This window comes from Dromiciops gliroides, chromosome 2 (assembly GCF_019393635.1).
Source record: "Dromiciops gliroides isolate mDroGli1 chromosome 2, mDroGli1.pri, whole genome shotgun sequence".
NCBI lineage: Eukaryota > Metazoa > Chordata > Mammalia > Microbiotheria > Microbiotheriidae > Dromiciops > Dromiciops gliroides.
The window spans coordinates 202,065,009-202,091,646 of record NC_057862.1 but is presented as its reverse complement, the minus strand read 5'-3'; positions in this window follow the sequence as shown (position 1 = coordinate 202,091,646).

Here is a 26,638-nt window from a genome sequence, read left to right as displayed (position 1 = left end):
AGTTGTGGTATACGAATGTAATGGAATTCTATTGTGCTGTAAGAAACGATGAGAAGGAGGAGTTCAGAGAAACCTGGAAGGACTTGCATGAACTGATGATGAGTGAGATGAGCAGAACCAGGAGAATATTGTACACAGTATCATCAGCATTGTGTGTTGATCAACTGTGATGGACTAGATTCTTCTCACCAATACAATGGTACAAGAAAGTTCCAAAGGACTCATGATGGAAAAGGCTCTCCAAATGCAGGGGAAAAAAAGGAACTGTGGAATATGAATGCTGAGTGGACCATACTATTTCTTTTGTTTTTGGTGCTGTTGTTTTTCTTTTTTGAGGTTTTTTCTTTTTGCTCTTATTCTTCTCTTATAACATGACTAATACAGAAATATGTTTTATGTTATTATGTATATATATATATATACTTATATATATAACCTATATCAGATTACCTGCTGTCTAGGGGAGGGAGGGAGAAAAATTTGAAATTGGAAATCTTATCTAAACAAATGTTGAAAACTAAAAAAGAAAGAAAGAACTGGAGGAAAAAAATACCACCTGGAAAAAAAAGAAAACTATATTCAAATAGTATTTTTTATCAGTTTCCAGGTCGAATAGCTGACTACTAGAGATCCCTTCTAGCCCTATTCTCCCCACAACCACCCTTAAACTAGACTGTCTATTTTTGGGTGGCAGGAATTGTTGTTATTTTTTCCTTTCTGGTCCTCTGCTCTCCAGCCCTCCAATCAGAAGGGAAAAAAGTCCAAAGAAAGTAATTACTCAAGCCTTGAGTAAGCAACATAGTGATGAGAACAGAAGTGAAGCTGATCCTGGGAGAAGAACTGTATACAACCATCTGACACTGTATACAGTTAAACACTTGATTAATACCTTTTAATGATGAATATTCTACTGAATTCAAGAACCATTTATTAAGTACCTACTGTGTACCAGGCACTTTATCAGACACCAGAGATATAGACAATTGTGAAAACCTGCAAGGAATTTATAATTTACAAAATATACAGCATGTACACAGATAAGTTCCTATAAAATATGTATGAGGTAAATATAAAGACATTGATTGGGGTGAAGGTGGGGGAAGTACAGGGTAATTCAGGAAAGACCTGAGTAGGAAAGAATGTGAGCTGAGTCTGGAAGGGAACTATGAAATCCAAAAGATGAGGAAGGAGAGAATTCCAGTTATGGAAAACAATCTCTGGTAAGGTGAAAGTTGGGATGATGATCATCATCACCACCACCACCATCACCATTGTCATCATCAAAGTGGTGGTGGAGGAATCCAGTGTCATCTAGTGGCAGCATTTTTAAAATTAACCTTAGTTGTCTTTTTTTGTGTGTTTTTTTTTTTGGTGGGGGTGGGGGTGGGCAATGAGGGTTAAGTGACTTGCCCAGGGTCACACAGCTAGTAAGTGTAAAGTGTATGAGGCCAGATTTTAACTCAGGTCCTCCTGAATGCAGCGTCAGTGCTTTAGCCACCATGACACCTAGCTGTCCCCACTTAGTTGTCTTAATTACTGAATACAATAGACAATTTTTTTCTTTTTCTAGGAGAGGCCTTGGATGTGGAGAGGAAGGGGAAGGAAGATTTTAAAGGGTTTAGTAATTTTCAAATATGTCTGGTTGATCTCTGATTCATCCTGACCTTGATTTTAATTCCTGGGGAAATGGCTCTCATTGCTCCTTGGGGCATACGGCTAAAAGACCAGATACTTCTGGGGTTTCCTGAGAAAAGGAAGGCAGTGAAAATACAATTCCCTACCTAAGGCTGCAAAGGAACCTTTCACATACAGGGAAACTCACGCTCTCCTACACTGGTTTGTCAAGTTCCTTATTTAAATATCTCATTATCTGGAGACGATTTTGTACTTACTGTCATGAAGGCTTATGAAACCTGTAAACCTGTCTTGCCTGAACAGGTACTGTTTAAGCCAGTGAGTGTTAAAAAGGAAAAGTAAAGGTGAAGAATGCCACCTCTGTGAAGATGCAGAGTGGGAAAGTAGACAGCCCTCAGAGTCTAACCCCTTTTCTTCGGATTGTTTGTTTAGGTTCCTCAGACAATGCATGTAGCCTAAAGAAAGAGGGGGGAAAAATTGTAAGTCTTCACGTATAATTTTTGTTGTTATATCCAAACTGATAGTTGAGGGCTAGGAGCTGAAACAATATTTTATAGAAGTATCATGTTGAAGTTTTTGCAGGTTTCAAAATATTTAAATATGTAAATTTCAATGGAGAGATGTTCAGATTTTTTGATAGTCTAATGATTTTAAGCATCTCATTTCTAGTCACACACTGACAAAAGATGCTCAGATTGCAGTGTGAGATGGTTTCTATGGTTACCGTTGTTTCCTAGCATTTTAGTGACATCTTTTGTGAGCATTGGCTGCTTCACTTATTTGTCACTAATGTATGTGTAGAACTATAGTTAATAGCCTTGGGCGGACAAAATTTTTTTTTTCTGAATGGCTGTATTGTTTTTTAGCAGCATTTTTCAATAAGGTGACAATGCATTAGAATACTAATGGTATGTATGGTATTTTAAGATGTCAAGTTTTCAATAAAATGATAATGAAAATTTTGCATTTCATTTAATAGTTAAATATTCATGAATTTTCACAGCATGATGAAGTGAGTGAAAAATAAAGAAACTGTATAATGTATAATACTAAACATCATAAATTAAGTTTCTTTTCATAGAAGCTATTCAAGAGTGCTTAATATATGGTTCTTCATAGATTCAGACCAATCTGTGCTAAATTAAAGGCATCGAAAAAGGAAATTTGTTTAAGTCAATTTAACATATTTTAACACAGCATGTTTACAATGCGACTATATAAAGGAAAAATGACACATTACAAACAATATATATTATGTAAAAATTATGATGACTAAGTGGGGGGATGTAATTGCCACACACAAGAATTTTGAAGAAAGTAAATGTGAAATATGAAGAAGGGAACTGCACAAAGTATCAGGTGAGTAACAAACAGGATGAAATGAAGCAATGGAAATTGGTAATCTAAAAATAGTGCCCAATGGTTAAATCTCTCAAACATTGGACTAGCCACTGTAGAACTAGGGTATTGGACCCCATTCTTCATCATGACCTGCTCTCTCTCTCTCTCTCTCTCAACCCAAGTTAATTCTTATCTCATGGCAAAATATTTGGAGGGGGGGGGGAAATCTTCCATCTAAAGACTAGATATTTTTAAAAGGTTCATTCAGATTCAAAGATAATGTATTAGTTGTTTACACAGTCCTCTCCTCAACCTCTGCTACCCACCAGGGTATTTAATGATGGTAAAAATGACATTGGATGACCAGCAAGTGATTAACATACCAGATTCCATCCCAATGATCATTGTAATGTGGAAAGCTTCCAAAGAAACCCTCACAAATAATTTGCATGGGGCCACCATTTTGATCCTGCATGAATGGTCTCTCCCAATAACCAAGGGCCCCTACCATCACTCAAATATCTAGAAATGCCTACTTTCCATATGCATAACACTAGATTATGAGATTTTTTTTGAGCCATACTACTTAAAAGATAGTGTGGTATAATGCCTAGAGAGCTGACTTCAGAGTCAGGAATACCTAGGTTCAAATCCTGCTTCTAACATATATTTGGTATATGATGCTGGAGAAGACACTAAAAGTGCTTGACCTCTCACACTCCCTCAGGTAGCTCTCTAAAATGCTAAACTGCAAAACCAATGCCAATTTGTATTGGTAGAGGGAGTTTTTTCAATGGGAGCTTCCTATTCCAATGAAATCACAGATATAATTTTTTAAAAATCAAAAAGGACAAGAGAGATTAGACTATATTGTGATTTTTTTTTACTTCTTTTCATTTGCTGTGGGGTATAGTACATTTTTGATTTGTGTTTCTTAGTCTATAAATCTATAATTATCTACTGCCAATGTGCCCATGCCAAATAGTAAAGATTCAGGAAATAAGGAGGTGTAGACATCTCCAGTGAAAAGCAACTTGAGAATATTAGTACACCTGTACTAGTAATTGGCTTGCCAAAAACATATTATTTTTCTGCCTCCAATTTCCATCCTATTTAGCATACATACATATATGCAGTAATACAAATATGCATGTATACTTAGGGAAGATTATTTCTTGGGAGAATTTTTTTTCACATTCAAGTGAAACTGCAAATTCTTGTTACCTGACGGATTTTTAAATCTCCTTGCTTATGCTAAATTGATAATCACTTTATGCACCAGGGAATCTCATGAAAATAACCTGTTCTTGATGAAATGAAAAAATAGAGGCATCATCCTAGCATTAATCTTTTTGGCCTTTTCCTAGGATTGGGATTTAAGGTTTTTAGTTGCTTACAAAATCACATAGTGAGTCAATAATGTGACATGACTGAAGAAAGCAAATGCAATCCTGGGATGAACTGACTAAAGTATATTAGCTGGTGCAATAGATAAAGCACCAGCCCTGGATTCAAGAGGACCTGAGTTCAAATCCAGCCTCAGACACTTGACACACTAGCTGTGTGACCCTGGGCAAGTCACTTAACCCTCATTGCCCTGAAAAAAAAAGTATTCTAAAGTATATAGTGTTCCATTCTATGGAGGTAATATTCCCCACTGGATACTGAATATTGGTCAAGTTCATTCAGTTTTTAAAATGTTTGTTAAGCATTTCTTTTGGCCAGTAAACTACACCAGGCACTAGGGGAGATACTGAGTTCTTATAAAATAATCCCTGCCCTCTTGGAGCTTACCGTCTAAGAGGGAGACAAGGATACATATCAATAACTGCAATACATCCAATCTCAGCCAATTCCTTTTTGGGGAACACAAACTCCATATTTCCCCAAATATAGGCAAAATTTTCTACAGAATAAGGTGGTTTTCTAGTTGTACATGCACAACTTTCTGCATCATGATATTTTTTCACCACAATTTTATGACCTTCCCATGGGGGGACACAATGTTGGGTCTGCTTTAAGCTCATATTGTCTTCTTCCACAATGAATCATTCTGTTAATCATCCAAAGGTCAGATGATATTGAAGCAGTTCAATTTTCAGGTACGTAACATGGCCTAGTACGTAGAAAGCCAATCTCCAAGTCAGAAAACCCTGGATTCAAATCCTAGATCTAACACATACTGTCTATATTTCCCTGAGAGAATCACAATCTCATAATCTCTCAGTATTCCCAAGCAATGCTTTAAGACTAAATTGCAGAAAAGGTATTGATTTGCATCCAGAAAAAGGAGTTTGTTTACTGGAAATTTCCTATGATAATGCCATCACAAGTCCAGTAGAAAGAAAAAAAAAACATGTCAAAAGTAGAATAGAGGTCCTGAGTATCAGGGCTTTGTAGTTTACAAATTCTATTTTGTTTGCATGTGACCCAAATTAACGCGATTATACATACATACATATGGCACATATTTTAATATACATTGGATGTCATATAGATTACCCAAAATAAAAGAATGCCATATATTTATATACACATATATATTTTATGTACACATATGTTGAGATATATATATATATAAGTTTAGAGAGTTTAAGAATTTTATTTGACTTAAGAATTTAGTTTAAGAAAAAGTTTAGAGATGTTTAAGAATAAGAGATGAGAACCACAGTATCAAATGAAGTATGACCAAATCTGAATGATTGTGTTTTATTCTAGGTACCATATTTTTAAGAGGTGCATTAAGAAACTGAAGTAAGACCTCCAGTAAGTGATCTTGAAACCTCAGTACATAATTGTTATTGGAGGAACTGGGCATATTTTGTCTAGAAGAGACCTGGTTGAGGGGGAGGATATGATAATTATCTTCAAGGATTTGAAAGAGTGTCACTTTAAAAAGAAATTGGCTTATTCTATATGATCCTAATAATAACACCTAGCATTAATGTGGCACTTACATAGAAACGTGCTTCACGTATGTTATCTCATTTGATCCCCACAATAACCCTGGAAGGCAGTTACTATTATCATTATACCCACTTTACAGATGAAGAAAAAGGCATAGAAACATTATGTGACTTGTTCAGGGTAATGAAGCTAGTATGTAAGGCAAGATTCAGGTTCAAATCTTCCCATCTCTAGGTCCATCTTCTCTATGCACTGTGCCACCAAGTTAACTAGAGAAATGAACTCGAATCATTGAACTGAGGTACAAGCCATATAGAGGCAGATTTTGCCTAACCTTTATAATAGAGCTGTGTTGTTTTTTTTAATGGCTTACCTCTATGATAGTGAGTTCCTCTTCATCGAAGAGGAGTTAGGGGCTGAATATTTCATATGGTATTCCTATTTGGAATGGGAAATTGGATGAGATGATCTCTAAGGTCCCTTCTAACTCTTAAGAGTTTAAGATTTTATCACTGAACCAGATAATCTTTTTTTCTTTTCCTTTTTTATTTTGAGAATGAGCTTCTATTTCACTTAGACTGAAAGCACAGTAGGCACTTATAGACCCAATCATACCGCTTATCAGTACAAGAGCTTTGATTTGTTCCCCTTCAGCCCAGAACAGGTCGCTTCTTTTTGTCAGTCTCCTTTGAAGCCTTCCACTGCTGGGGGTTCACTATATTGGGCATGTCATTTAACTACTATGGACCTCAATTTCCTCATCTGTAAAATGGAAGTTTGGGGTCGCTGACAAGTAAAGACCCTTTGAATCCTAAAATCCCATGATCGTATGATGTTGGAGGTTTAAAGAGGAATGGACAGGATTAGTTGCTTACTATTTCAATGACACCAAAAGTAAGTGTAGAATTATAGCCCCTACAGGGGTTTTACATATCAATTAAGGAATCAATCAAATCAATTAACCAGCATCTATTTCTTAAGTACTTGCTATATTCCAGAAACAGTACTATGCATCAGGGACTCAAAAACAAAGGCAAAACAATCTCTACCCTCAAGGAACAGAGAATTCTAATGGGGAAAATGATGCATACACATATAAGTCGATATAAAAATATATACAGTGTAAATATAGGAAATTTGGGGACAGGGCACTAGTAGTCAGAAGATTGGGAAAGGCCTCATGCAGAAAGGAGTGTTTAAGGTGAGTTTTAAAGGAGAAGGGGGTTTGGAGCCTGACAGATCCAGGTTTGAATTCTGCTACTTACACATGCTAGCAGTGTGACTGTGGACAAGTAACTTAACTTCTCTCAGTCTCATTTTCCTCATCTATAAAATGAGAGTACTGATCTAGATCCAACAAGCATTCAACAAGAGTTACTTTGTGTTTTCTTGCTGTTCAGTCATTTCAGTCATGTCTAACTGTGACCTCATTTGGGGGTTTTCTTGGCAAAGATACTTGCCATTTTCTTTTCCAGCTTATTTTCTAGATGAGGAAACTGAGGTAAACAGGGTTACATGACTTGTTCAGAAGTCACACTGCTAGTAAGTGTCTGACGCTGGATTTGAACTCATGAAGATGAGTCTTCCTAATTCCAAGCCCAGTGTTCTATCTACTATACCACCTAGCTGCCCTACTTTCTTATTAAGTGCTTACTATATACCAGGCTTACATGGTTCCAAAGGTCCTTTTCATCTCTCAACTATGAACCCATTACCAAGTCCAGCTGGTGATTTTTACAAATAAGTACACTGAGGCATAGAGAGATTGAGCAATTTGTCAAAGACCATACAACTAATGTGAATAGAGCTAGGACTACAAGATATTAGGACCTTCATTTAAGGAGCCATGTCTTTGTTATTATGTGTGTGTGCACATGTGTGTGCATGATATACAAGGTTTTGATTAAGTGTCTGATTTGAAGGATTATGTCATCAGAAAGTCCCTTGCTAATTTTTGGCTAAACTCTTCTAGTCTCAAACTTGGGCATAAAATAATTACACCACATCTCCATCAAATGTGTCCACTTGAGAGCCTCAAAAAGCCTAATGAAGCCATTTGAGATCAGCACTTATAGCAGGGCTATATTCTTCTTCAGAATACATCAGGGTCTTGTACTAGCATAAGTGAAGGGGACATTATCAAGGCAAATTGTAGCTAATGCATTCTCTCTTATGCATTTTTAGGCTGATGACCAGTCCCATTAAATTTCACCCCAAATGGACTGGGAATGCTACTCAACAGGAAAAAGAAGACATGATCTTCCTACAAAAGTACAGCCAATACAAAAACCCAGAGTGTCAGTTACTTCAACATTCCCCTCCCCCTCGGGCCCATGATATTTCTTGTTATAATCTGCCTTGGGAAAATAGGGACAAGCCACCCTAGCTTCAGGGACTCCAACCAAGAAAATTATTATCACTGTCATTAACAGACGATAAGTTTGGCCTTTGGTTCCCATGTTTTGTCCCCTCCATCCCAAAGCTACTCTGATTTCAAAGAGTCCCATTTCTCGTTCTTTTTTTTCATCTAGAAATGGCAACTGTCTCCTACGACCACTGTTGTAGCATTTCAGTAATTCATTTTGTTGAAGTCTGTAGAAACACTGTATCAATACACCAAGGAAAATTTCCATGTTCCCATTCACATACATGGGAGTAGAGGGCTTAATAACCTGAATTATACGAGTCTGCCATCTTTGGTTAGAATCTGAGATCCCAAATCTCAAACTGGGAATATATCTCAGATATCTATCTAGTCCAAATTTCATTTGTCAGATAAGGAAACTGAAAGAGGTTAAATGATTCATCCAAGGTCATTCATGTAGTGGGGTTCAGAAGTGAGATTTGAAGGAAGGAAGGAAGGAAAAGTTACATAATATGGGCAAGTCATTTAATTTATCTGTACCTTAGTTTTCTCATCTGAAAAATGAGTATACTGGACGTGATTGCCTTCAAGTTCCCTTCTAGATCTAAATCTGTACTGGTGAACATTAAAAAGAGGTTTTAGTTGAAAGAATCATCAAGTTAAAGATCATAAATGCATAATGTATAGCCACCCACAGTGGAGATTTTGATGACCAGGAATCTGGAATGTTTTTTCCCTGTTAGCATACAGACAACTCAACTGCTTGCCAAGGCACAGTAAGACACAGAAAGATCAACAACAACATAATCATTTACACTAGCCTGGGAAATTTGTTCTTGTCATCTATTTGTATCTGGTTGGGTAGAACTACCATAAGAAACCACTTTGAACACTACAAAGTCAAGAAACCTCCCTATAACACAGGGGTAACACAATAATGCTAGTTTCCCCATCCTTCTAGACATGTCAGATGTGGCAGATCCTATTCAGTTCCTCTTCACAGTGATTTCTTTGGCTCAGAGAAGGAACATCAATTCTGATCTGGCACCATGTTAATACTTTCAATAGCTGTTTTTTCAGATGCAATGAAGTGGAGAAGAGGTAAGCACTATAGAATTCAGGTTCATATGCATTGACTATATTTTGCCTGGGCAATTGCTTCATTATCCACCGTCATTTTGCCACAAAGTCACTAAGCCACATTATTTTCTGTGTTCTCATAATGGATTGTCACTTACCCCTGAGTCCTCTGGAATTCTTGGCAAATGTTAAACAGTGCACTTTACAAAGTTGTTTTTTATTCAGAGACTTGTATAGACTCATCACCTAAATGTAGCTTTCATTTTTTCTGTAATTGATATCTCTAGAAATAGGAATAAAATCAAATGATCACAAACAACATCCAGTGTTTCCCCTTCTTCCCAAGGGGGCATAAATCCAGAGTGGAGATATCATATCTAAGGAACCTGTAATCTCATCGTTTTAGTGACTTCATAAGGTCCTTTCATCAATGCAAATCAATATCTGGGCAAGGATAGTTTTAGAGTTGCCTGGAGTGATCAGAGGGGAAAGGGCTTGCCCAGGATCACAGAGTAAGTATGCATCAGAGGTGGTATTTGAACTGAAATTCTTCTTTTGTAAAGCACATTATAAAGCATTTTTATGACTGCTTTTAGAAAGAATATTAATGCTTTCTCATTTTCATTACTCACTCATTTTCCATTAATATTACCTCACTAATTAAAATCTCCTTTGAAACAAACAAAAAAATTAGCAAAATTGACTTACACTGCAACAACTATCAAACTATATCTGTCAGTATAATGCCACATTCTTGAATCCATAATACCCTACCCCTCTACTTAGAGGTGGAAGGTGTGTTTCATTTTCAGTTTTTCAGAACTGAGATTGCTCCTTAAAAATTAGCAGAATTCAACTGATTTTTAGTGTTATCATTTATATTATTATACTTATGTATATTGATATCTTGATTCTGCTTTCTTCATTTAGAATTACCAGCAACATTAAACAGTAATAATAATTATTATTATTATAATTATTATAAACTAGTATGTATATATTACTTTTAAGGTTTACAAAGACCCATCCATTATTTCATTTTATCCTCACAACAACAACAACCCTTGGAGGTAGAGACTATTATTATCCCCATTGTGCAGATATAGTGATGGAGGGAGCCAGAAATTAAGTGACTTGCCCAGGGTCACACAAATAGGGGGCCATATTTGAACTCATGCCTTTCTTATTCCAGGCCCACTGTTCTATTTGTGCTGCCTAGTTGACTCATATAAGTCTTCCCTTCTATCTCTGAATTCCTCCTCTTTATTGTTTCTTAAGGTGCAATAATGTTCCATCATTTTCCTATGCCATGATTTGCTCAGCTCTCTTTCTAGTGGTACCTAGTCATTTTACTCCACATTTTTGGGAACCACAAACCAACATTTTTTTTGGCGAGGCAATGAGGGTTAAGTGACTTGCCCAGGGTCACACAGCTAGTAACTGTCAAGTATCTGAGGCCAGAGTTGAACTCAGGTCCTCCTGAATCCAGGGCCAATGCTTTATCCACTGTGCCACCTAGCTGCCCCCAAACCAACATTTTTTTAAAATTTTTTCTAAACACCTTTTGGTTTGCAACATATCAATATGTTATAGAAGTTGCCAAATCTTCCATCTCCCAGAGAAAAGACCAAATAAGTTTCTTTCCAACCTATCTGCCTAATAAACACTTTGTTTCCCCACTTTCAGCCATTCCGGCCATTTCAGAAAGGTGGTTGGGAGAGAATGTGGCAGGCAGGAAATAGCAGAAGAGAGGGCAGGCAAGAAATAAATGCTGGAGGATTGTGTAGTGGTCAGATGTGCATAAAAATTTAGGATCTTGAAAATTACATGTCATTCCTAATTGACAAGATAACAAATATTTATCATATGTCTACTGTGTGCCAAGGACTATGAAGGATATCAAAAGTGGTAAAGTGCTTAACACAGTGCCTAGCACATAGTAGGCACTTAATAAATGTTTGTTTCCTTCCCCTTACATATAAAGTGGTTATAAGAAAAATTAAAAGTATAGTATCTTCCCTTGGAATTTACAATATTTATGGTATTGTTTACAGGAAGGACATTCTAGAGAACAAAACAAGATGTCATAACCAAAACTAAATATCAAAATGCCACATTGTATAGCATGGGAAATATGTGATATAGGTCACTGAAACAACCCCCCCCCCCAATTTACACAGTGACAAGAGCTTGACAAAAATAAATAAAAAAAATTTCATTACCAAAATCTATTGCTACCACACCCTTGTCAATATCCAGTGGAATTCCATATCCTTGTGTCTCCTTTATTACCCTCATGGTACGTTTGGGACCTCAGCCCCATCCATGGATGAGTTTTTAGTCAGATCAGATGTTCAAAAATGCAAGCACCACAAAAGAGAAGTGTTTATCAGAGAGGAAAAAGAGACAATCCAAAAGGAGACAGCCTCAAATATTCTGCACTTTGCTTTCTGTACAACTTTGTTCATAGAGCAGGCATGATGCTTAATTATAGCATCTCCAAGGTTGGTAGTGCTGTAACTCCCTCTTGAATCTCTTCCTCCTTTGTTTTCATGTTTATTCTGCCTTTCTCCTGAAAAATGTTGACGGGCTGGATTACACCTGACAGTACACTTGGCAGTCCCCAGAGAACACTAGTCTTCACAGCGTTTCATTCTTTGGGTGAAGAGGAAACTTTTTTCTTTTCTTTTTTTCAAAAGGATTCAAAATTTGCATTCTTTTTCGTTGACAATTGACTGGAACATTTTGCAAATAAGTGCCAGGCCTCGATAAGGTGCAAAATACTGACTGTATTAGCTAGTTATTTAGAGACGTGAATATGCTCTTACCAACATACATTCAATTTAGTCTTTGTATGCTTTGCATGATCTCCCAGGAAGCATTTGTTTAACATTTTAGAATTTTGAAGTTGTAATCATTGCTTTTGTTTTGTTTTTTTAAATCAACAATTTGTTTCTTTAGAACGATGACTAGAGTCAATATCTCTATTTAGATATGTATGAATGTGTGTGTATGTATATATGATATTTTTAAAGTAACTTTTTCTCCTCATTCTTTTCTTTTCCTTTTTAAAATTTTTAAAAAATATTTTGCTGGGCAATGAGGGTTAAGTGACTTGGCCAGGGTCACACAGCTAGTAAGTCTCAAATGTCTGAGGTCAAATTTGAACTCAGGTCCTATTGAATCCAGGGCTGGTGTTTTATCCACTGTGCCACCTAGCTACCCCCTTTTCTTTTTCCTTTTAAAAAAATTGGCTGTCACACTTTGTCTCTGATAAATTTTATCTTCAGTTTTGCCTTTTTATCACTTGTTTTTCAATTTATCCCCCTTTTACCTCCCAGAAAAATCATCTGCTAAAATAAAAAATAGAAAATAATAATTCAGCAAAACTAAAGAACACATTGAAAAAAAATTGACATTATATGCAATGTCCCATACCCATAATACCCTTTCTCTACAAAGAAGCAGAGTTCTCCTCCCATGACTCTTCTTGGAAGTCAAGCTTGGTCATTACAAGTTCAAAGCATTCAATTTTGGTTACTTTATTGTTGATGTTGTTCTTTGAATTTATATTGTGTAATTTTCCTCATTCTGCTTAATTTTGCATCAGTTTATGTAAGTTATCCCATGCTTCTCTATATTCATCATATTCATTTCTTGCAGTGTAGCATTCTAATATGTTCACAGACTAAAACTTGATTAGTCATTCCCCAGTCAATATGTATCCACTTGTTTTCATTTCTTTACTACAATGGAACTTTTCTTAAAAAATTCTTTTGAAGTCCAGATGATCCTATCTTATCATCAGAATCAAAAAACTTGGGGCAGCTAGGTGGCATAGTGGATAAAGCACTGGCCCTGGATTCAGGAAGACCTGAGTTCAAATCTGACCTTAGACACTTGATACTTACTAGCTGTGTGACCCTGGGCAAGTCACTTAACCCCCATTGGCCAGCCCCCTGACCCCCAAAAAACACAAAAACTTGAAGGGATATAAAGAATCCCTTCTACAGAGTTCATCTGTACATAGACTTCGTGACAGAAACAAAAGGATTATAGGATCTTAGATCTTAGAGATTCTAACCATCTTGTTTTATAGATTAGGAAACTGAGATAAGGAATGAAGTGGCTTTACCAAAGCCACACAAGTAGTAAGTGGTAGTTTTTGCTAAACACATTTTGTTTTGCAGCAAGTCAATGTTATAGAAATATATTAACATTAAATATTAATAGTATGTAAATGCATTCTATATTAACATTAATAATTAATATCAGTCAATATGTCATAGAGCTAAACACATCATGGCAGATGAATGTGATGGAATATTATTTTGTCTTATGAACTGATAAATATGAAGAATTCAGAGATACAGGGGAAGACATATGTCAACTACTTAGCACAAATAGAGCACTGGGCCTGAAGTGAGAAAGGTCTGAGTTCAAATATGTACCCATATCTGTGCGACCCTGGGTAAGTCACTTAACCTCTGACTCCTTCCATCACCATATCTGTGAAATAGGGATAATTTTTTAAAAAGAAAAGTTCAAATTCAAATTCACTTCTGGTGACACCAAATCCAGCACCCTTTCTATGGAACCTAAAAAAAGAAAAATCTATGTCAATGAACATATGTCCAAGGAAATGAGATTCTACACCCATTTGTCACCCTGTCAATCAACGAGCATTTATTAAAAGTGTGCTGTAGCTGGTAGGCACTGTCCTGTATTCATTCATTCAACAAAAAAATTTATTAAACACCTTTTGTGTTCATAGGAATGTTATAGTCATGCCCAAGAATAGACAATGAATGACAAACCTTTCCTAAGTTTCATGAAGCTGTACCCTTCTCACCACACCTCCAACGACCAGGCCTGGAAGAGCTAAGTTGCTCAACTTTGGAATTCCACCTCCTCCCTGGGCCAAGATGTCCTGACTTGTGAAAGTTTATTGTATTTAGCCAGCCCCGCACCCCTGACCATTCCCCACTCAGGTTCCTGACATGCTATCGCATATGTCCTCCCCACTCCAAACCTTTACACCTTTTGCTCTGGGAATGTTAATCAATTCAACATTAAGATTCCTTTTGTAAAAGGCATATCAATCAACTGTCCCACAAGTACACTCACCACCACTGTGACTTTCCAAACCAAAACACCCTTCTCTGGCCAACACTCATATTTGTTATATATATAAAACATATATAATAAATACACAGACACAGACACACACACACACACACACACACATATATATATGTATGTATATGTGTGTGTATATATATATATATATATATATATATACATATATATTTTTTTTACTGTTATTTGTCTTTCATGTTCAAAGAGAACCCAAATGACATGATGATGTCGGAGTCAATGTACAGTCTGTCTGGCTCTATACATTATATATAATATATACACTATATTATATATTGTATATATGCATATAAACACATAGAATGAGCAGGTAGGTAGTTCTGTCGGTAGAATGCCAGGCTTGGAGTCAGGAAGACTCATCTTTCTGAGTTCACATCTAGCCTCAGACACTTACTAGCTGTGTGACCTTGATCAAGTCATTTTACCCTGTTTGCCTCAATTTCTTCATCTGTAAAATGAGCTAGAGGAGGAAATAGCAAATCACTCCAGTATCCTTGCCAAGAAAAACACTGAAAATGACTGAACAACCACACACATAAAATATGTTTTGTATGTATGTGTATATATATATATATGTATATGTATGTACATATACATATGCATTTGTACAGATATGATACATCTACACACACACACACATAGTTTTCTCCCTATTATAATGTAAGGTCCTAAGGGCAGGTACTGTCTGTATTTTCATTTGATCTAATATTCATTAGATTGTGAGCTCCTTGAGCTCAGGAACCATCTTTTACCTTTTGTTAATAACTTAATAAATGATTATTTGCCAACTGAGAAACTGATATGCATAATGTTACAGTAAGTTACCCTTGTATAGAAAATGTCAGGTAAAATCAAAAGTTAAAAAAAAACTTTATACACATATATAATATGCATGTATATATCTATATATAGATACAGATATATACATATAAACATATGTATGCAGTCAAACATTGTGAAACTTTTGTTTACTACTTATGTTCCCACATTTTGTAAGGTTCTTCACTCTACTAGTCCTTTGAAATAAATGGCTATGTAAATAAAATAATAGATACCTAGCCTTTCATAAAAATGTGCCACCCCACATCAATTCATTAAAGTCCTATGATGACTTTCAAAGCTAATCACAAGCTAAGCCAGCCCGCTTTGTTACCCCTTTAGCTAATTGTGATGCCTTAGAGCCCTGAGGCATAGATTTTGAATGAGTGGGAAGGATGGCTCAGGGCCAGGTTCTGAGATATTCTGCCCACTGATGCTTCATGTTTGGCATCCTTGTCATTGGGAGACCCAGAACCTACAGACACCTAGAACAAATATAACCTAGAGACACCTAGAGCAAAGCCTGAATCTAGTGCCTGTTTACTCACAAGAGTGCCAAACTCCTCACCAAACCCAAACAGAATACAGCAGGACTGTCACTTTCCTAGTTCTGAATACTCTACTTCCCTTAGGAAAGGGATAGGAAATGGTGTTAGGATTTGACTGATAAGAGGGAAGTCCTAGATGAGATAAGTTTCTCTACCCTAGGTAGCTAGCTGACACAGTGAATAGAACACCAAATCTAGAATCAGGAAGACTTGAGTTCAAATCCAACCTAAGACACTTACTCAGACTTGGCAAGTTGATTAAACCTCTGTCTGCCTGTTAACCCCATCTGTAAAACTGGATTAACATCTACCTCCCAGGGTTGTTGTGAGGTTCAAATGAGTAATATTTCTCAAGTGCTTTGCAAATCTTGAAGCACTATATAAATGGTAATTATTATCATTATTATTATTATCATTATTATTATTATTACCAATGCAACCAGTTTTTTTTTTCCAATCTTTACCTTTTCTACAACTTATGATACTAAGATATCTTTCGAAAACACCAAGAGGTTAAGTGACTTTCCTGAGGTCACAAAACCAGTATATTTCAGATGTGGAACTTGAACCTAGGCCTTACTAGCTTTGAGGCCAGCCTTCTATCCACTATGCAGCTTACTATCACATCAAAGTGTTTTTGCTTGTGTTTTATCTCACCACTGATTCATATTAACCTTACAGCCAACTAAAACCTGTAAATCCTTTTCAGGCTGCCACCTGGCCATGCATACCTCTCCCACCTCCTACTTGTGTAGTTGGCATTTTGAAAGAAATATAAAATTGCATCTTAATTGAAGTAACCCAGTGTTCTAGCCTGTTCTTTTGGATCATGACTCTGTCTTGCAATATATTATATCCCTCCCATCTTTGTGTTATCTGTAAAGTTGATGAGCACAGCATCTATGCCTTTATTCAAATCCTCAATTTAAAAAAAAACAGTGATAAAATGTATAGAGCTAACCACAGAACCGAGGAGGACTCTACAAAAGACCTCCTTTTAAATTGACATCAAACCATCAATTGTATCTTTGTGTCTTTTAATCAATTTAAAACCTAGAAAACTGTATTGATAGTTATCTATACCACTAATAATCTAGCTCACAGCTTTCAATAATTTCCACAAGAATAGCATGAAGGACTTTGTCAAAAAATTATGCCAAAATCTCACTATAGCATTCCTCTAATCTTTTAGTCTAGGAGGCCTTTCAAAAAAGATGAGATTAGTCTGATGGCCTTTTATTGATAAAGTTATTCTAATCAGACCTTCACTAACCATCATCCCTCAAACAGTACATTCTAGAATTTTGCCAGGAATCAAAGACTAGTTCACAGGCTTTTGGTTTGTAGAGTCCATTTTTTTTCCCATTTTGAAAACTGGTGCATTTGCCCTTTTCCAATCCCACATGACCATCCTCCGCTGATTTTCAGAGATCACTTCTAATAACTCAATAATCCTATCTAGCAATTCTTTCAGTACCAGTTCATCTGGGCTTAGGAACTTAAACTCATCAAAGGTAAATAAAGTGTTCTCCTTCTTTGTCTTGGATATAATCCCCTATTAGTTAGGTTTGTTCTGTCTTTTACAATCCAGTGACCATTCTCCTAATCAGAGAACACAGGAGCAAAATAAAAGTCAGAGTTTATAGTCATGGTGGTTTCATGTACTTGGTAGTGAGAGCATTCTTGCCTACGTAGGTCTCTAGTTACCTCTTCTGCTTTGTGTTTCTTTGCCTGAATACAGGTCCATCTCCTGAGATGGATGTTACTGTAATGATTGGAATGACGCCACCTGCTGGAGACTTACTGTAGGAAAGCTCTGCCATGAGGAGAAGGCGCCTGAGGGCAAGACATGTGGCTTTTCTTTGGCATCAGGAAGTGACATTTGCTTGTGGGAGAAAGAGGGGGCGAGGCTGGCGCTCTTGGTCTCTTTCATGAGGACTCTGGTGGAGAGCAGAGCTAAAGAAGCACTCTCCCTTTGATAGATAGATGAATCTAGGCCTTTCTCTCTCTCTTCACCAAATTCTTATTCTCCTTAATAAATGCTTAAAAGTCTAACTCTTGCTAAAGCTTATAATTTATTGGCGACCACTCATTAGATATTTTAGACAGACTAGCTAGAATTTTAGCCACTTACATTCCTCAGTTTTGACAGCTACCTTGTGAGCTAGAGTGAGCTAGAGTAATTGAAAAATTGGGTTACAAGTAAGCTCTCAGAACTCATGACACAATCACTCAAAAAACCCTCCAAATAATTCCAGAGAAATTGGATTACTTAATGTCCACTAGGACATTGTTACGGGTTCCTATTTCATAATATGTGTTTCCTAGTATGTGCTTATGAGGGTTTTTTTGTGTTTTGAGCATTTTTTGGTAGTGGTACAGGAAATAAATAGCTGCCCTGTATCTGATATGTACTGACACATTGAGTCACTATCTTAAAGAGACATGTGAATCCTTCTTTGGAGTCAAGTTCACATAGGACTATGCCCAGTATGCCTAACCCCTAGAGTAAAAGTCCTGACCCCAGAGGTGACAAGAGTGATGCTATTGTTTCTGACTCTATTAATCTTCATCCCAATGCTTTTCACCACCCTTTACTCTACTGGTTCCTGCATTTTAAAAACTTTTTCTGGCAACATATGCCTTCTGCTTTTTTGTTTTCATAACTTGCTGAACCTACATAGAAAATTGAAGTCCTTTTCTTGATATGGTAAACAATAATAAATCCACCATTTACATTCTTTCTAGCTATTAGAAATTAAGTACACAAGAGCAGAGAATTGTACTGATTCCTAATGATGACTTTAAGATCAAATCTCTGATGATTGGAACTTTCCCCATGACCTTTAATGACATTTTATTATTTTCATTCACCAAAAGGAGGGCAGTAAAAAAGGATCTAAAGCCAGCCAATCCATTTCCCAAATATTTAAACTTGCCAACCTGGTGGACATTACTCCTTCTACCAAGCACCCTTGGAAATTTCTGAGATGTTTCCACCCTCCTGTATATAAGTAAAATGTAAAAACTGACTTTCCATATATTTCACATTCTCTCTTTTTATTCCTGAGCTTTAATATAGTAAATCCAAGTTAAATATGTCTGTATTCCATATACTCTGTATATTGAAGTGGTTGGTGACCATCTCTCCAATACATCCTCCATGATGCTCTGACCATATTTCACCATCCTAAAGAAGCACTTCTAAGTGTCATTCTCCACCCTTAGAAACTTCTCATGCTTCTTATTTACCTAAAGGAGAAACTTCAAACTCTTTCATGTTAAAGACACTTCGCAATATGACCCATGAGAGAAATAATTATTAATAACAAATTATGGAGGAGATCCAGGCTCTTTCTCTGTCCTATTTCCTTGTTCAAAGCCCAGCCTTTGAGGGACATTGCTGACCTCTGCCAAGGATTAACCCTGCCTAGGCTATCTTATCTAGGTGAATTCCTGTCCATTATGTTCTACTTAACTTTGGGTGTATATAAATTTTATTATTCAATTGCCCAAGGCTGGGGATGATTTGGAAGTAAATTACATACTCAAAGTCATATTCCCCAGCCCCTCATTAGAATAGGTACACCTCTCATTATAATATGCATTCTTTCTCATTACTTGTTAACCAATGAGTTAATTGCCACCCTCAGGAACATTCACTCTTCCAAGGACATATAAGCATTGAGTGGGTTCCACGAGAGGTCTTTGGCATTCAAGAGTATCACTGACCCCCTTTATTAATGACATGCTCATGATATTAATTAATAAAATGATTAGTTACTCAGAAACTACATCTCTCGACAATCTCTGTTCAAATCCTAACCGCAGTACTTAATGACTGTGATCACTTCACCTTTGGGCCTAAATCTCTTCATATATAAAATAAGCAAATTTCATTGGACAGTTTCTCTAGATCCCATGATCATACCCTCTTCTTCTACCTAGAATGCATTCCCTGCTCCTCTACATTTAACCAAACCCTCCTCATTCTTTCAGCTGAGGTTCAAGTCCCACCTGGTCCATGAAGCCTGCCCAACTACTTAAATTTATGCGGCTAGGTGGATAGAGTACTGGGCCAGAAGACTCATCTTCCTGAGTTCAAATATGGCTTCAGAAAGTTATTAGCTATGTGACCCTGGAAAAGTCTCAACCCTGTTTGCCTCAGTTTTCCCATCTATAAAATGATCTGGAGAAAGAAATGACAAATCATTCCAGTATCTCTGCCAAGAAAACCCCAAATGGGGTCATGAAGAGTCAGGCATGACTGAAAACTACTGAATAACAACAACAGATGTTTCTCTATCTGAATTCCAGAAGCATTGAAAAGCAGAATAATGTAGCTGAAAGATGGACTTAGAGAATCAGGGAGATGTGTTCAAATGTTGCCTCAGATACTTATTAGCTGCATGACTCTGAGCAAGTCACTTAATACTGATGGGCCCCAGTTTCCTCATCTATAAATAAGGGAGTTGGACTCAATGGCTTCAAAGTTCTCTTGCAGCTCAAAATCTATGATTCTATAATTATCTATGCTACAAATTGGGCAATTAATCAGAGAACATCATGAATTATTATCATTATTATTATCATCATCATCATTATGGGGCAATGAGGGTTAAGTGACTTGCCCAGGATCACACAGCTAGTGTCATGTATCTGAGGCTGGATTTGAACTCAGATTCTCCTGAATCTAGGGCTGGTGCTTTATCCATTGCACCACCTAGCTGCCCCAACCACCTTGAATTATTAATGATCTTTCCATGTATGTATGTATGTCTTTTCTCTTCAACTATATTTTTACATTCTGTAAAATTTTATTCATCTGTGTCCCCACAGTACACTTATCAGGACTGCATGAGCATACTAGATGTTCAATAAATGCTTTTGAATAAATGAATGAATGACTGGTTCGGGCAGATTGATTGAAGATTCACATTTATTACAGTTAATCTATTCAATAGGACAAGTCTTTCTTCTTTAGTAATTTTTGTTTCTAGAACTAAGGGAATAAATTTGAAGCCATGTTTTCACATAGATAAGAGCACTTCTCATTAATTGTAGGGAAAAAATGGTTTATACAAAGGTTTTTGTTCCCTTTTCCTATGAGTTGGCCAGTGTTGACTGCTTGTACTCTTACTATTTTGGTGTATTTATTGCTTTTGGATGATGATGTGATATTAACCATGTTCCATATAAATTAATTTTACCTGGCAGATCTTTTTATTGGTAAGGTTCTCTTTTAGGATGTAATTAAATTATAGAAAAGACATGATGATTGAATGAATCATTATCTTTTTCTTAGCACCTGGAATCTTACTTCAGTTCTTCTTACTTTCAAAACAATTACCTTGTCATTCATTTAACACCCACTCAGAAATATTCATTAAATGTCTGTGGTGTGCAAAGCACTGTTCTAACCACTGAGAAAGATGAAAAGTTAAATAAATTTCCTGCCCTTAGAAAGCTTATACTCACCTATTTTCAGCTCTCCACATTTTTTGACATTTTCAGAGTGATTCTGAAAATCTGACAGTAGTCATGAGACATAAGTATTATTATTTCCATTTTATATTAGGAAACTAAGGTAGACAAAAGTTAAGTAATTTGGCTACAGTGACATAGCTTTTAAATGTCTAAGATTTGAATTCAGATCTTTGTGACTCCATGTTCAAAACTCTAGGTCCACTGTGGAAATTAAAGTAGTAGTAGTAGTTGTAGTAGTAGTAGTAGTAGTAATAAACAACTATTTACATAGGACTTTAAGGCTTACAAAGCACATTACATATATTATCTCATCTAATGAGATAATGAAGCTGTCAGGGTTACCTAAACATTGAACAACAGAATTGAAATCCAAAAATATTTTGTTACATTAAAATTAGGGACTAAATCTAGTAAGATGAAGCATAATAGGGACAAATGACAATTTTCATATTTTGGCTAAAATAAGTAATATCATTTGTGCAGGATGCAAAAGAGAGGGATGGATAGTAGGCTAAAAGCTCATAATTAGTCATGGGCAAGTCATTTAACTTCTCAAAGCCTCCATTTCCTCATCTGTAAATGGGATCATTGGAGAGCTCTGGATGTCCCTTCCAATGCTAAATTTATGATCCTATGAATAATTGGACAAGAGTAAGATTCTAGTTCAAGTGTGAGTGGGGTTAGACAACTTTTGAGATGCCTCCCAAATCTAAAATGCTGTAATTCTGTGCCATAGATAAAAAAAAAAAAACAATGCATTTATAGACTTAGTTTTAGTTTCTAGTTTTGATCATGGTAAAAAATAATTCTCCTGGATATGCTACAGTTCTATAAGTCATGGAACCCCAGAGTCTCCAAAAGATTGAAAGTCGAAGACCATGCAAAGGGAAGTGAAAAGGTTCATAATGGGCATGAGTAAGCTATGACATGTCACCAAGTTAGCATTGGACAGAAGTGGCATCAAGAGTGACATCAGAGGAACAACTAGATGGCGCAGTGGATAGAGCACTGGCCCTGGAGTCAGGAGGACCTGAGTTCAAATCCGGCCTCAGACACTTAACACTTACTAGCTGTGTGACCCTGGGCAAGTCACAACCCCAATTGCCTCACTAAAAAAAAAAAAAAAAAAGAGTAACATCAGAAATAGGAAGTGATCTAGTCATGTAAACAAAACAAAGAATAAATGCGGGACGGTCCACATGTTCCACTACTCTCCATACAGTACAGGAAGGACCTTGTGGAGGACCCTTTTGTTGAAATTCAGCACAGAAGCAAGAAGATGGAGAGGGAGCTCTGTCTCCTCTCTGCCCTGATTGCATTTAGACTAAAAAGGAAGGTGGGTTCATGCTACCTAGAATTCTTGAGCTAAAAGAACCTCTGAACATTTCCCTAGTCCATGGGAGGATGTAGACAGTCTCTTAAGGTATGAGGATACAGATGGGTTGCAATTGACAGTGTAGAAGGAATACCTACATCAATGAGATCAGAAATCAATTGAAGTATCGTAGTTGAAAATGATGGTGATTACCTTCATCCTATAACCTGCCTTGGTAAGAACAATTGTTATATTCGGATCTGGACACAACACTTTTGAAATATCAACAATTGTACCACATCTCCCAGTCAGCCACCAGAATAGTGAAAAGACTCAAAACAATCCCATTTCGAGGATCAGTTAAGCAAACTGAATAAATGTAGCCCAGAAAAGAGAAGCCTTTGAGCAAGATATGATTATTTTCAAATACTTGAAGGGCTATCCTGTGGGGGAGGGGTTATACTTGTTCTATTTGACCCAAGGGCAGGCCTAAGGAAAATGAGTGGAAATTGTAGAAAAGCAGATTGCAACTGCATATAGAAAAAACTTCCTAGCAATTAGAGTGGCCCTAAAGATGAATGTATTGCATTGGGAGCTATTCAAGTAGAAGTTAGATGATAACTGACTGAGAAGACTCAAGAGAAGTCAGCTACTCAGGTTGGAGTAGATGATCATAGAGGTCCCTTCAAAATCTGAAGTTCTATAACATAACCTGATTCTCAGGTCTCTTATTTATAAAATGGAGCCAATAATGCTTTCACTACTTAACTTATAGGGTAGCATAGTTGACTACAATGCTGCATTTGGAGTCAGGAGGGACCTGGGTTTAAATCACACCTTAGACCTTTGCAAGCTGTGTGGCCATGGACAAGAATTAGTTAAAGACTTTTGGCTTCAGTTTCCCCATCTATAAAATGGGAGTTTTGAGATCTCCCCTGCTGAAGGAAGGCTCTAGGTAGGATATGTCATTCTTTGGTGCCCTCATTTCTCAACTATCGTGTAACTGTAACTCATCTCATGTCTAAAAACATTCAGACTAAAAATGAAAGTGACCACACATTACCAAGTACCTATTCTATCTTAGGTTATTCCTTAAAGATTAAGGAAATTCTAGAATCCTTGAGGTAAAAGAAACTTTAAGCAGTCCTTGAGTCCATCTCTGTCTCCTTGCCTATAAGCAGAATTACACACAAACCATAAATCTATTTAACATTTTCTGAGGAAGGGGATTTCAAAATTATTTTCATTAAGTGTCTCAAGGATTTAAAAACTCTCACTGACAGAAAATTCTACTTTCTGAAAATATGAAGTAAAAGAGAACACTCAATAATTACACTGATCAAGCTTGACCATGGAGAGAGGTTGAGAAAATGCACCTACTTCCCTCTATCAAAGAAGTAGGGGACTGGAATTTTGCATATATTATCAGTCATGATCAATGTATCAATTGGTTTTGCTGAACTTTTTTTCTTCCTTTTTTTTCTAAAAATGTTGTCACAGGGCAGCTAGATGACACAGTGGATAAAGCACTGGCCCTGGATTCAGGAGGAACTGAGTTCAAATCTGGCCTCAGATACTTGACACTTACTAGCTGTGTGACCTTGGGCGAGTCACTTAACCCTCATTGCCCCTCAAAAAAACATGTTGTCACATGGGGAGAGGTCTTGGCTGAAAGGGAGAGACACATTTGGAAATTAACATGAAGTTTAAAAGTCATCAATGAAAAAATTACCCTTTCTGTCTAACCTTTCACATAGTAATAAAATAACTGACATTTATATAGCAATTTAAAATTTGCAAAGCACTTTACATACATTATCTTACTTGACACTCACAATAATCTTGCGCAATAAGTATACTAGATATTATTATCCCTATTTTTTTAGAGAAGGAAATTAAGAATCAGAGAAGTGAAGCAATTTGCCCAAAGTCATACAGCTAGGATGTGTCAGAAGTTGAATTAAAAAACAGTTCTTCTGGACTATAGATCCAGAGGTCTATCCAATATATCTCACTATCTCTTATGAATAAAATAATGAATGAAAATATATTTATTAAGTGCTTAGTATGTGCCAAGTGTTGTGCTAAGTGATGGAATACAAATGGAAAAATGAGACAATCCATGTTCTCAAAGAGTTTTTCTCAGAATCAAGAGAGACAACACATAGAAGAGAATTCAGCTCCAGGATAGATGGAAAAGAGCCAGAGGGTCCTTGGAGTTGTTTCGGCAGGTTAGTTGGCAAGGCACAGGGATGTAGAGGGTATAGTAGCAGGGCAGCTGTCAAGGCCTAGCAGTCCTCTAGTTTACCAGGATTGTAGCTGGTGACTCCCTGGGCTCATCCTAACAGTGTCAACTCATCAGGTGCAAGAAGGGCAATTATGGAAAATCCCAGAGTGACACGGAGGGTCAGAGTGGAGCAGGAATTTAGGCTCTCTCCACAACACCTAGACAGGAGGGGAAGAAGATTGGAAAGAAAAGCTCGCTAAAATACCTACTCTAATTGTATAAGTTCATTTTCCCATTCTCTTTCTAGTCTCCTTGAAAATGAAGATCAAAGATTATTTATTAGAAACATTGGAAACCATTGGCTGAAAACATTGACCCTGTTTTAGTAATAATCTAATATCTATCCTGGATAAATTATCCTGCATCCCTGGACAGATATCCTGGATCTTCCCTCCCCCTTTCCAATCAGTTTTGTGGGGTGTTGTTGTTGTTGTTTTGGGGGTTTTTGTTTTTGTTTTTTTGTTTTTAAGCAAAGTTAAGGAGAGCAAACACTAACCATTACAGAGTTTCTGGAGCTAATTTAGGGGCCTTGACAAGTGTGATGGTTTTCTTTTCTGCTTTACATGATAACCCTAAGGAAACACGGCCACATTGACATCTGAACTGCCCTGACTGCTTAGAATCCATCCTTCCTACTTAGTTACTAAATATTCAATCTGGGCCGGCAGGTAGGCAGGCTGCATTGTTGCTAGCTGTTGGAGCTACACTGCTGTTATTTATAGAGGACTGTCAGCTCCGTGCAGTATTATTATTTGAGATCATTTATTCATGTAAAGACATGTTAAACCTCACAGTTGCTTTGTCTCTTGTCACATGAGTTGTACACCATCACATTAGTGATGAGACTGCCTCATAAATCTGCCAATGGCTGCATTTGCTACCCACTGTGGAAGAATCAACAATTCATGTTTGCTTTTCTTTCTGTCTCTGTCTCTATCTCTCTGTCTCTGTCTGTCCCTGTCTGTCTGTCTCTGTCTCTGTCTGTCTGTCTGTCTCTGTCTGCCTGTCTCTCTCTCTGTCTCTCTCTCTGTCTCTTTCTGTCTCTGTGTCTTTCTCTCTTCTTTATCAACTACTTAGTAACTACCAGTTTCCAAATATAAGCCTGGCTGGCCTGTAGTATAGCACAGGAATTGAGAGAATCAAAGGATCTTGGAGTTAGAAAGGGCTTCAGTTACATCCCAATATATATGTGAACAGGAATCTCTTCTATAACATCCCCATGTGTGGCTGTCTAAGTTAATAAATTCCTTGAGGGCAGGACTGCTGCATTTCCATCTTTGTTTTCCTAGCACTTAGTACAATATCAGGTAACTAACAGGAGCTTAATAAATGTTTGTTGAATTTAGTTTGGTTGCTTAAAGATTTCCAGTGAGGGGTAACCCACAATCTCTTGAGGCAGCCCATTTCACTTTTGGATGGCTCTAATTTTTTTGGAAGGTGTTCCTTCCATCAAGCAACAATCTGTTTCTCTATGGATTCCTAGCCCTGATCTCTGAGGCAAAGCAGACAAACCACAATCTCTCTTCAACTTGACGATCCCTCAAATACATGTTGGTAGCTATGATATATCCCCCTAAATCTTCTCTTCTTCAAATTAAACATTCCCTGCACTGGAAGAAAGGGAAAGGGAGAGGTAGACTGGGGAAAAGTAGCTCACATAAAAGAAATAAGAAAAATCTTATGGAGGGGAGGGGAAG